The sequence below is a fragment of the Sciurus carolinensis genome, chromosome 2, assembly GCF_902686445.1.
Source record: "Sciurus carolinensis chromosome 2, mSciCar1.2, whole genome shotgun sequence".
In the NCBI taxonomy this organism is placed as follows: domain Eukaryota; kingdom Metazoa; phylum Chordata; class Mammalia; order Rodentia; family Sciuridae; genus Sciurus; species Sciurus carolinensis.
The window spans coordinates 100,148,550-100,161,526 of NC_062214.1; the positions used below are offsets into that span (position 1 = coordinate 100,148,550).

The following is a 12,977-nucleotide window of genomic DNA, read 5'->3' on the forward strand; positions in this document are numbered from 1 at the left end:
TTTCCAAGATCACAGGGCAAAGATAAAGTTCAACAATGTCAGTGACTACCTTGGTTTAAAGATCAATAAGCTATTATTATATTTTTACAATACTTTCTTCAATCCAGCAGTTCTTTTTTTTCCCCTCCCTTTCTCTTTTTCTCCACATTTCAGTTCTTTGTAAAAATATCATGGGTCCTAGGCACTGCACCTAATAAATACATCAGTCCTAATCTGAGTTCCAGAGAAGTTGAGGGTCTTGAAGGTCACAAAGCCAGTATGGTAGAGCTCAGACAATCGAAAATAGCTCCTGATCTTTCCCCACACCTTTTTCAGTCTCTCCGGAGACCGAAGTAGAAGGCTTTGCTCAAGAGGCAGGAGAAAGGCATGAGGAGGAGGTATGTTTGAGGGTATTACCTTTTAAGTAAGATCCTGCAGACCTAGAAAGTCAGGATTGGTGAGGGACGTTCACTGGAGAACTGTGGGCTTGGGGAGCCTTAACAGTTGACTGTCACATGCAGATCATTATTCTACAATATTTAGGGGGTATCTAGTTTGTGTTTGGTGTCCCTGCCTAACACAGTTTGTAATGTAGCAGGGGAAATCAGTGCATTAACTGTGTGACAGTGTTTATGACAGAAGTGAGGTACCTTAGGAGTGAACAGCGCACACCTAACCTGTTTGGGGAAGTGAAGCTCCAGAACAGGAACTAAGGAGGCACAGAGATGCAGAAACAGAGGAGTGTTCTAGTCAGACTGCACAGGGGAAGACCTTTGAGGGAGACCTACAACTTGTGCTCTGTCGTGGGCCTGGCTAGAAGAACCATAGAACTTGGGAACTCAGGTGTCCGTGAAAATAAAAGGGGGTGAGGGGTTAACATCTCTCCTCACCTGTTTCCAGGGGCTTTGGAAGCCAAAGGCGCCTTCAGGGTTTGGAGGTAAAGTAACTGAGAAACCTAAGAAAAGCAATCAATCGTGGTGCTTGCCCACCCGTAGGAGGTTCCGTGCTGGTTCCGTCAATGGTGAATTTTTTACCTACTCTTGCAGTTTCGGAATCTCGCTTTGCCTGCTCCGGGAGTGCAGTCAGGTGGAAAACTTCCTCACACACCTCCTCATCAAAGTTCTGGGAGCTCCCGGTCGCCCCCAACGCCCGGGGCCAAGAGTTCAGTGAGCCTGGGCTACTCTGATATTCTTCACCTGAACTCCAACTCACCAGAACCGAAAGGACCAGGCATTCGCTGGTTGCGGACCGGCCTATTCCGGCGCCTCGGGGAGGGAGGAGCTGGCGATGGGTGAGCCAGCCTAGAGCTGCTGCCGCCGGAGCGAACAGGGGCGGGGCCAGGGGCGGGGCCGGGGGCGGGACCGAGGAGAGTTCCCTTCAGACCCAAAGGCCACCCAGCTGCCCTCCGCTAGGTGCTCAGCGGCTCGGCGGTCAAGCTGCCCGTCCTCTGCTACATCGCAGTGCCACAGCTCGCGTAAGGTGGACGCCCCGGAGCTTGACTCAGGCTCCTTGTCCCAAGCGGTCCCCCAGCTAGTGGCCCCCTCGGCTTGCTTCTTTCAGAACCCGGAGCAGAACGGGGACTACAGGGCGCGAAAGGAAGGTGGGCGCGCGCGCGTAACTGTTGCTAAAACCTTTTCCTTTTGCTCCAAGTTCTTGCACGTGGAAAATCCCTCAACTCTTTGCGGTACTTTGCAAAGTCGCTCATCTGTCAAACTGATTTTTGGTTGGAAGGTGGGGGAATTGCTGAGGGTGACTCGGTATCCTTACATACATCGTGTTCTGGGTACTTTTAGGGACCTGCTTGTCATTATTGGGAGTTTACTGGGTATCGGTAGTTTTGTCTGGAACGGGAGTGTGTTGAATTACTTTTACAACTGAGTTTATTGTCAAGAAACAAAAGACCGGCTGGAAGGACGTACTCCGTTGGGACAGTCTAGAGGTGCTGCGGACGGGGATCTGGTGAAAAACTTCCCTGAGCGCGCACCTGTGGCTGAGCCAGCAATAAGCACTGCCGGCACAAGACTTGTCATTTGTCAGGTTGGATGGAGATCAGGAAAACATATGGGGGGTGTCTGCATTCACAAAAACCTTGGGAAGGTGACATACTGGGAATATTACCTTCAGGGGCCGGTGCTTTCTTAACATGCCCTCACAGATCATAGCATTTTGCCTACAGTTAACAATGGTTTGTAAACGGAACATTGCTCTACATAAAACCTTTTATTCCTCCTCCCAGCATTATTCTAAATGAGTTCAAGGTCAACTATTGGCGCCTGGGTCACCTGTTGGTGATATTTTTGCCAGAAGAAAGTGTTTGGAAACATTTATTAGTTCCTTTCTTTCACCCCGCCCTCACCCCCGCCCCACTGCTCATCCGCAGGACTTTTCATCTCTATACTTTTCTTAAATCTCACCGAAGACCAGGAAGGAAGAAAGCAGTCACTCTTGTCATGGAAGTATTTGTGGTTAATTTGGTCTTGTGGCTTTTCTGGCAAACATCACTTGTTACTTAGCCTTCTTTTAGTTCCTTCAATATTAAAATGTGCCATAGTGTTTTCTGTAAAGAATACAAAGGGCTGAAGGAGAAAGAGGAACTCTCCTTGAAGTAGGCTAGTAAAGTGCTTATTATTTTGCCAGTACTGATCCAACCCAGTGACACATTACTCCTAACCCCTTAATTGCATCCCCAATCTTTTTATTATTATTATTATTTTTTAGAGTCAGGGTCTCCCTAAGTTGCTGAGGCTGACCTGAAAATTGCAGTCCTACCCCCTCAGCCTCCTCAGTGGTTGGGAGTGCTACCCCACTGACAAAGTGATTATTTTTTTTTTTCATACCACAGAAAATGATACTCTTAGTTGAGTTTCAATATTTCCACTTTGGGGGCTAGATGTTTATGAATTATGATTATTTTATCAAGACAATATCAACGTCTCCCTGTGTGTGTTAACTCTACCCAATGGAGGAAATACTTTAGAAACCTGAAGTTCTAGTTCATAGAGGCCTGCAGGAACAGAAGAGTGTATTTAAGTTATGAAATAACTTGAGGGAACCTTGAAATAATAGTATCAGGAGTATTTCAAGGTTTCAAGATGCCTACGTTCATATGACTTTGGGACTTGACAATTCACTTATTCTTTGTGTTATGTAATAATAAAGTTAATAATGCTGCTCAATATTATTGCTCACAAAAGGGGGGCTCTCTTATTAATAATTCTTTTGGCATGTCATAAAGGGCATGTCTCTGGAATACTGTTTTGTATATATGGTTATTGTTTCCCAATGGTTAAAATTTTTCAATTCAGTTCTTCTCTAGGCAAAATTGGAGGTAGGGGCATATGATGGGAATCTGGACTAAAAATATTTAACTGCATGGAGTTCTAGCCCCAGATCAACTTTGAAGTTCTGGCAAGTCCTGTGATTAATTTTGGGTTCTCAGCAATTCCCTTATCTTTTATGTACCATTTTTAATCTTCAAAATAAGGGACGTGTCTTTGAACAGAAAAGACATTTGGGTTCTTTGGAACTCTTTTTAAAAATACAAACCAAGGTCTACAGCTAGGAATCATCACCCTAGAAGAATGTGTGCAGAAAATGTCCTAACATGCTGGATACTACCCTAACCCCACGTAAGCAGTACAGTGTAGTGTTCAAGAGGATGAGATTTATAGACTGGCAGGTCTGTTTTCCCTCTCTGACATTAGGCAAGTTAAGTTCTTCAAGTCTCATTTTCCTCATGTTTAGAGTAGACGTGATAATAATGGCTAGGGGCATAAGAATACAGTGAAGTGATTACCAGAAGTAAGCAGCATAGTGTCTACACACTTAATAAAATACAATAAGGGGTAGCATTATTTTTGTTAATGCTTACTTTCCTGCTTTTTTATTTTAGCCAAATGAAACTTAATTAGGATAAATATAAAGTCCTATGCATTTAGAAAAATGAGCAAGTACAGGATGAAAGAGAAGTAAGTTATTGAACCAGTTAACCTTATGGTTAATTGATGTGTTACCTGTGAGTTAGCAGTGATCAGTGAAGGTCCAGAAAACTCATATGGTTTTAGGCTTCTTTGGTAGATATCAGAATACACATCATCAGTCAAGGATATTTTTCTCTTTCTTTTGCTTTTTGTGCAGAGCTCAGTTATTCTCTTAAGATGAACATTTTCAAACTGATTTGTCTGGGGAAGAAGGAAGAAGAGAGGTGACTCATGACTGATACAATAATTCTTTGACTTCCCACTCAGTATTTTGTTTGTTTGTTTGTTCACTCTGTATAAACTTTTGTTTGTTTGTTTACAGCAGTACTGGGAATGAAACCTGGAACCTCAGGCATGCCAGGCAAATGTTCTACCACTGAGCCACATCCCCATCCCACCGCTCAGCCTATTTTGACCTTTTGTTCATATATAAAATTCCCTGCCAACAGATTGCAAAGAAGAAAATCTACAAGTCCTTCCTTAAGCATTCATGGTAGAGTTCAGGTAATAGACAGGAAATACTAGATCAGAGTGATAAATACTCTGATAATTAGAAAAGGGAAGGCTGAGAGTTGAACAGTACTAAACATCAACCAGAGCTGTCTCAAAGCAACTAAAATTTAGTTTCAATTTTGAAGACTCCAATTTTGTAGGCATTTGTCAGGTGGAAATGCTGAGAAAGTGTCCCAAGCCAAGTATAAAGTTGGTTTGGTAGGGTGAAAAGACACCTATAATCATGTCAAGCTGTCCCATCCTTTGCTGGCTACTGGCAAGATGTTGGCAAATTATTTTACCTCAGAATCTTGATTTCCTCAAATGTAAAATGGGGATCTCACTATTATTTTACATTATTAGGTACTAATTTAATCTTTGAGTGTATCCTATGAGGGTGTCTCCCTTACAGCACGGTTAGAAGACTTAGTTGTATATAAAACACTTTCCCATCTGATGTATAGTAGGCATTCCAGCAATGTAATACCCTCCACCCCTCTCCTTCTCCTGACTAGAGACAGGTGAGCACTAACCTAGACTTGAATACAGGTGGGATTTATGGCTTTCTTGCATATTCCAAAAAGGAGACCAAGAAATGTTTTCAACTGTTCTTATGCTTTAAAATGAAGTGAGAGGTTATATATACTTCCACAACCACTGCTCTCTTCTTCTTCAACCACTGCAGGCTTTCCTCCATCTTAGGCTGCATTGTTAACCTGTGTGCTTTGGGGCCAGGTTCATGAAAGGAATTCCACCCACTTTGAGTGTTTTCTTGCTGAAAAAGTTTTGCATTCCTACATTTGCATGATAGGATCTCTGGCCATTTTACATCCAGTTTTTTGCTCCAAGTCATTGCCTCAGTCTTACCTACTGAAGTGAGTCTTAGAAAATATTTTGGTGTGGAAGAGATATTGAAAATGGATTCATTTGGGGCACCAAAATGCAAACTGACTATTTTGAGAGGAATTTATTATACAGTTTTACTCCATTGACTTTTCTTTGGCATTGTTAGCTTTTTTAAAATCTCTTTAAATTTGGAAGAATTTGCCTTAAAATTCTAATTTGATCACACATGAGTTACCTTTCTTGCAAACATTGTACAAATTTGCTGAATAACTTTATACCTAGACTTTTCTCCTTTTTAGCTCTTCTCCCATGTGGGTTTCAAAGAAAAGATATCTGTGTTGCAGTACCCTACAAAGCATGGAAAAATTCCATGAATGTAGACATCAGTAGATAGCAAAATAATTTAATTATGTTAGATTTTGGTCATTGTAGGAAAAAAAGAGTTCTCTAAGGGCCAGGTCAGGCCTATTACTGGCATTCTTACTGGGCCATGAATACCTGGCCTAAGAACATTTTGGGGGGAGTTGTTCTTTTTGATCATTTACTCATTCTTTGTTCAGTGAATTTTAAAAATATAATCAGTTAATTTGAATATTTCATTAATTGTGCTGTGCAGGAGGCATGCTGAGATTGATTCTAGTTCCTTAGTCTCAAATGTGGATGTCTTTGGAGAATTAGTCTCAATTCAAATTCCTGTACTCTATCCTTTAGAGGTTCATACTGTGTGAAGCACAAGAATCTGAATTTTAACAGATCTCTAAGGCGATACTGATCCTGACTGAAGCTTCCTTCTGTTTTTGACCAGTGTTTTTCCAACATTGGTATCCGTGTTATACATCATGTAGTATCCTTGGAGAACAGTGTCATTTCTCTGTCTAGAATGCATTACCTACCGACCAAATCCAAACCCCAGCCCACTCTGTTTTTAAGCAAGTCGCCTTACCTTCTGGTTGTTTTCTTTAATAATAAGTATGGACTTGGGCTAAATTTATATACATTTCCATACTGTTCCTTAATTTGATGCTTTTTCTCTATTTATGGTATCAATCCAGTTTCATCTAAAAAGAGTGTTCTTTGAACAATTAGATAAGGCTCCTCTTTACAAAAGTGGTCTCTTGAGTCCCGTGAAATGCTTGGACTTCTTAGGGTATCCAAAACACCTTTTTTCTTTATTATCACCTTCCTTAGTATGATGGATGGATGAGTTCAGGATAGGAAGATGAGAATGATTGATTTATGAAGATAGCATGTTTCATTAGATTAAGTTGCTTTATTCTTTTTTAAAATGTGGATATAAATTGTTCGCTGAGTATTTTAGTAACTGATCTTCCCTCCTTGAGCTGCTCTCCAGGCTGAGTTAAGCACCTCATGCTTTGGGTTCTCCACATACCTTGTAGGAACCAGGCCTTGGTCTTTCTCACCTGGGAGAACAGGTACATGATTTGACAGAATTTGGGGGAAGAAACTGGGGTCTTCAATCTTAGGTAGAGAACAGTCAGGTGGTTCGTAAACATTTGTTAGGTGAATTAACACCCACTTTCCAAGTGACTATTAAAACATAATTCCTTTATTTTCAGTAACATTTCATAAATTTCTTCTCTTTTTAAATGTGAAAATTTTGTCTGTGCTTGCTTTTGAGAAATATAATATGTTCACTTGCAGTCATTATTTCAAAATTGGAGATAAAAATTTTAGTAGCATTGTTATTCTTATTTATTTAGTTATAAGAAACACTGACTCTAAATAGCCCATCATGCCACAGAGGCACACAATAATTATCATTCCTCTTCTTGAAGCTCTGGGAAGGGAGGATTTGAAGATGTGTTTGAACAGAAAGAGCTTCATTTTTATTATTTTTTCCCAGTGAGGTCACAGAGATAAACCAAAATAGAGCAACTCTCTTGAATAGCTAATGTCTGTCGCCTGGAGAAGGAGAAAATTATTTTCTGCCCTCCATGTTGATGTGTATAGAACATGTGTTCTGAGTAGCTGCTATTTTCAGTACCTCTTTTTCCAGTTGAGGTGCAACATAAACTATTTTAATTAATATTGTGTCACCAAAAGGGATTGAAATAGCCAATTGAATTCTGCCAAGATAGAGTCTTTTGATGAAAACATATCTTTATTGATTGTGGATGAAGAAAATCATTCTTAAAATGAAATCCTGAGAAAAATCATATCCCTCAGAGAAAATTTCTGAGTGGCAGGCTGAGATTAACATCATAAAATTGAATCTGTGCTGCAAGCCTTTGATGTAATCAGCAGCTGGGAGATGGCGTTGCCCTTGCTGTGCTCCCTCTGATTGTGGTGAATTATTGTGCGGAATGAAATAAGTGTTTCTGGTGTCCCTCCTCCAAGAAATACAAACAAGGTATTACTAAGTAGTTTCTTGCTGGTTAGAATGGGGTGGATCGATTGTAGGCCTCTAAGGCTCTCGTATACCCACAAACTTTAGGATTTGGTCATTTGTTGATGCTCCAGGGACATAATTTCTTGATACCATGGATAGTGACTTTTTTGGTCAGTAGAAACCTAGCAGAGTAGAGACAAGAGGGATCTCCCTTACCGGGTGGGGACTGTTTCTGGAACAAGCTGAAACTGAGAAAAGGGTTTGGTATCTCTTGGCCTGTAGGTCTAGTGAAGACTTTCCCTGTCTCTCCAGCTACCTAATATGACATACAGTGAGTTGAAATCTTCTCAGAGTAGAAATCTTGCTTTGCATGATGACTCTTGCTTCGTGACCCCAATGTTACAATGGGCTTTCTACTGTTTTTGTATTAAGTCTGATGTTTGAAAACACTCCTGCCCATGCATGCTCTTTACCTGTATAATAAATAGGTTTTGTATATTAAGAAAAATCTACTTATAGGCTCACCCACAGACAAGAGTGATTTGGCACCTTAACCACACTGTGGTTGAATCTAAGTTGTATTTGTTTTGCTTTGTTTCATTTTCTTTGAAGAAATAGATGGGCTGGCTTGCCCACCTGAACTGTGAACAGGTAAGGGTGTCACATGATGCTAGCTCCCTCTCAGGCCCTTGGAGAAGTGGGTGGGGCCTTGAAGTCAGACATATCTTAGGATGTAATTAATCCTAGCCAAAGGATTCAGATTTACCCAACCTGGTAATACTAATGTGAGGTATGTGGATTCAATGAGCAAATGCATGGCAAAGCCACAACAGAGCATCAGCGCATATTTGGAGTTTAGTAAACATTTTTCAGTGAAATTTGTTAACACTGTGCCTTAAGACTTGGAAAAAGAAGAAAACACAATGAAGGCAGAGGTGGGATGTGTTCTGAAATAAGGGAAAATGGGAAGAACCAGGACAGGGAAAATTCTCTGAGTAATAAAGAGGTGAGGCAGGGACTATGAGCAGGAAATGAAGCTTGTCTTGACTCATGACAGAACATACATAAAGATAAGGGTGGTTGTAAGTGGTTCAACTGCTGGGTCTGGAACTCGTGTTAGAATGAGCTGGGAGTCCCAGAAAATATCCTTTTAAAAAATTAATAGCCCAGTAAGGTTAAGTTTTTTTTTTTTTTTTTAATATTATAACCCTCAGGCCCTGTACTGTTTTTACCACCTCTACAAAATGCCATGGGATTCTACTTTCATAAACCTCCAATGCAAGGGATAGACTTTAAGTCTTCCCTGGAAGGTATTCCTAATTGATGTGCAGAACCAGAAAACACTGGAATCATGGGCATTGGGGAGGCTTTTCCAGACAGACTCCTCCACATAACCCTATATTCCTGCCCCCAGAGTGCTGCCATCTGCTTGGGGAGGAAAGAAGGATGGACGTGAGTGTGGACTGACTTCTGGTGTCACTTGTGTTGGAGCTGAGAGAAGGGAAGTGAGTGTCAGGATCAAGGAAGGGATAACTGACCCTTGGAAAAATCCAGAATTTCCGCAAGAGAAGCCAAGGTGTAGGAATGAGCCACTGACAACTGTGGGAGAGAAGCCCCCTGGCTGTTGTACCTAAGGAACACTCGTGTCAACCAGCCTCCCACTGGCTGTTTTCATGTGTAGGACTTGGAGTTGTGAACCTTTCATTTAGTAGGAACTTAATAAATATTTGTTGATGAATAAATTAATATATTCTTAGGATGCCTGTAGTATCGTAGAAAGGAGATTTTTTTATACAAAATAAGAGAATAGAATTTTTTATGTGACCAACTGTAATTCAGATTAAATATGTTTCAAGAATACACAGAAAGAAAGGTAGAACTAACTTCTGACTAGAAAGTAACGAAATCTGTCAAATGTTCTGCTAGTTTTTTAGAATTGTACATAATAGTATTACACAAACTGAGTGGTTTAAACAATAATATCTTATTTTAAAAGTCTAAAGCTAGAAGTCCTAGATCAAGGGCTGGGAGAACAAATTTGTTCCTGGCTCTCCCTTACCTCCTAGTGGTTTACAATCAGTCTTCCCCACACCTTGCAAGTGGTACTGGGGATTGAACCCAGGAAGCTCTACAATTAATCTACATTCCCAGCCCTTTTTTTTTTATTTTTTGAGACAATGTCTTGCTAAGTTGTTGAGGCTGGCCTTGAACTTGTAATCCTCCTGCCTCAACCTCCCTAGTAGCAGCAATCTTGATGTTCCTTGGCTTATAAAATGATCATCCCAATCTCTGCCTTCAACTTTACATGACTTTCTCTCGCTGTTGTGTCTGTCTCCAAATTTCCCCATTTTAACAACAGTCATACTGAGTTAGGAGCTCACCCTAAGCCTTTTTGACCTCATCTTCACTTAATTATATCTGCAATGAAACCTATTTCCAAAAAAATTCATATTCTAAAGTACCTGCAGTTAGAATTATTAATTTTGAGGTGGATTCAATAAAACCCATAAAAGATGAAAAGATGGTAGATAACTTAAGTCAATTTTCAAAAATTCAAATTATTTTACTTTTCCAATTAGATATCTTTGAAGTCTTACCTTCATTTCTTGCTTAATTGACTTAATAGCTGGGTCTACTATAAATTACAAAAAATAAAATGAAGGATTATAAATAACAAGGCTCCTCTTAGTACTATTTTACTTAGCAGGATTTATGTACACATTTTATGATTTAAAATGTCTTCCAATAATAGCAGATAGTATTTATTGAATACTTACTATTTAATGATCACCGTGGATTGTCTAACTTGACTCTCACATTAATCCTATTAGACTGATACTATTTATCCTCTTTTTGTTGATGAGGAATCTAACCTGCTGTCGTAAAATTACCTTCCCAAAGACATACGTGATACAGTTGACCTTTTAGTCCATGCTGGTTGCCTCCAAGGAGTAACCCAAGGCTCATGCTGGCTCCTCACTCTTAGTACAGCCAAGTGAAGTAGATATTATTCCCATTTTATGAAGGAGGAGAACAAAGTGATGAGAGGAAGTTCAAGTTCAAGTGGCTCATTTGCTTGATAACTGAAAGGATCATCAATTAAGAATGTTGGGGTTCATGGAATGCATTTAGTTGGGGTAAGGTTTTGCATGGATTTGACTATGGCAATTAATTGCAGCCATTTTTCCCATTGCTATTTTAGGTGGTATACAGCCAGCATTTATGTTAATTAGGTGAGTAATTATTTTAATGGGTATTTTGAAAAATATAACCAGCACATCAAATTCTGTAAATTTAGGGACCTTCATGATTCCAAAGCATATGCTCATTTATATAACTTTATGTATTATTTTTAAAAAACTTATGAAGAGAAGTTTATTTTGTTCAGCATAGAGATTCAAGGCCACTAGCATCAGGTCAGCTCTAGTGAGGTAGCTGGCACGGGTGTGTGTGGATGGAAGATCCCATACCCAAAGGAAACCAGAGCCATTTGTTTACATAGGTTAGTTTAATAATTAAAGCACATTAATTTAAAGAAATATATTAGTCTCATAGTATTTCAGATCATTCTTGGATATGGGGAATATATATGACTCAAGACTGGAAATGGGTTCACAGACTCTCTCTCTCTCTCTCTCTCTTTCTCTCTCTCTCTCTCTCTCTCTCTCTCACACACACACACACACACACACACACACACACACACAACTGCTTTACCAATTAGTACAAATACTTAAGTTAAACTTAACCATAAGATGATTCAGTTGTGAATACTTTGAGGGCGGGGACTCTGTTTTTCTACTCTTTGTGTTCTCTACGGCCCAACCCAATAGCTTGCATCTGTCTTTTTAGTCCTCTTATGTGTTGAATGTAATTAAAAATGGACTAAAACAATAAAAACCAAACCAAACCAAAAGCCCTCTTAAAGCCTAAAACTTTGAGGTTGTAAATAAAGGTGGCACCCAGAAACTGCCCTGTTAGTCTCATGTTTTCCTTGCCACCCTAATGCTCAACTCTTTAACAGTGGCTATAAAAGGGACACTGCATCTTAATAAGTAAGCAGGTGAAGCTTGAGGGTAGTACTTTGTGAAAATCTTTGAGTCACATGCTGGGAGAGCTGTGTGCTGTGATGGAAACTTCATCTGTGTCATGATAAGGATATGATTTCTTGGCTGGCTTTTTTATACATGTTCCATGTCATGACTCTTTGCAGTTCAAAGATTAATTTGCATATATGTTTAATGTCTCCCTTGATCTCTGGGTTATTTTAACATTTACCTACCAAGGTATTCCTTACCTAAAACACATTACTTTCTGAAGATTCCTAAATAGCAGTTAATCACTTAATAATAATAATTTTTGAAGAACTTGACTTTGAAGTTGGTTAAGGGTTAATTCTGATATATTCATGCTCCAGTGGGTAGACCAGACAGAATTTTTTGTGTTATTCAAATATGCCTCGGGCAGCCTTTGACTTAGTAGAAACAGTTTTTTTACCTTTTCTGAGGAATGATCTGATTGTAGTCTGTTGATAAAATAAGAACTTTTGCTTCAGGAAGCATGTGCAAACAGGTCTTAGGGGACAGGGCTTCTGAGAACCGTTTGGGAACCTCCAGTTCCCACGGACTCCAGGGACTGCTGGCCTTGCATTTCCATGTGGTTAAAGCAGGTCTCACTCTGGCTTACACAGATATCCAGTTACTTTCTTCAGCTTTCTTCAGTTTACTTTTGCTTTTTGTTCCTTTCTGGAGCTGCACTGTACCCTCTCCCAAACTATTGTCATTTAATAGCTAGCTGTGTCATGTTGGCCACACTACTTGGCTCTGCTCTTTCTTCTCTCCATTTTTTTTTCAAGTTTATGAAGGTAGAATTTACACACAATACACTGCACCCATTTAGAGTTTGTAATTCAGTGTATTTTAATATCTAAGCTCTTTCAATCCCCACCTAAACTCAAAATTTAAAAGCAAACCTTCCTCTGGCCTCAAGATGACAAAGTTCTCTGTTTTGAAGAAAAGAATCTTGAAGTGATTGATTTTCATCCCTCACCATTTTGAAGAAAAATGGGCAAGATTCTTCTCCACTTAACCAATGGCATTCAGAGAGGTCACGTAGGTGTAGGGGTTAGATATAAAATTCAAACTCAGCTCTGTTTTATCCCAAAGCTCAATTATTAATGGTCACACTATTTTTACTTTCCTCAAAGATGTTTACTTTCAAGACATTATTGTGAAAGTCCATGCCTTGTAACTGGGAAATTTATCCTTCATATTTTCTGGTTGACTGTCACTGGTCAAAGGTTCTAGATTTGTCAATGTTTGAAGGTGGCA

General features: G+C 39.7%; 1 protein-coding gene across 1 annotated transcript in view; it reads left to right on the forward strand.

Moving 5' to 3' along the window:
• The first annotated feature begins 1,409 nt into the window (after positions 1-1,409).
• Positions 1,410-12,977, forward strand: part of Wdr72 (WD repeat domain 72) — a 206,265-nt gene continuing 194,697 nt past the window's right edge. Inside the window, exon 1 of the mRNA XM_047540696.1 lies at positions 1,410-1,579. The gene's annotated coding sequence lies outside the window, so the exon portion shown is untranslated. The remainder of the gene's footprint in view (positions 1,580-12,977) is intronic.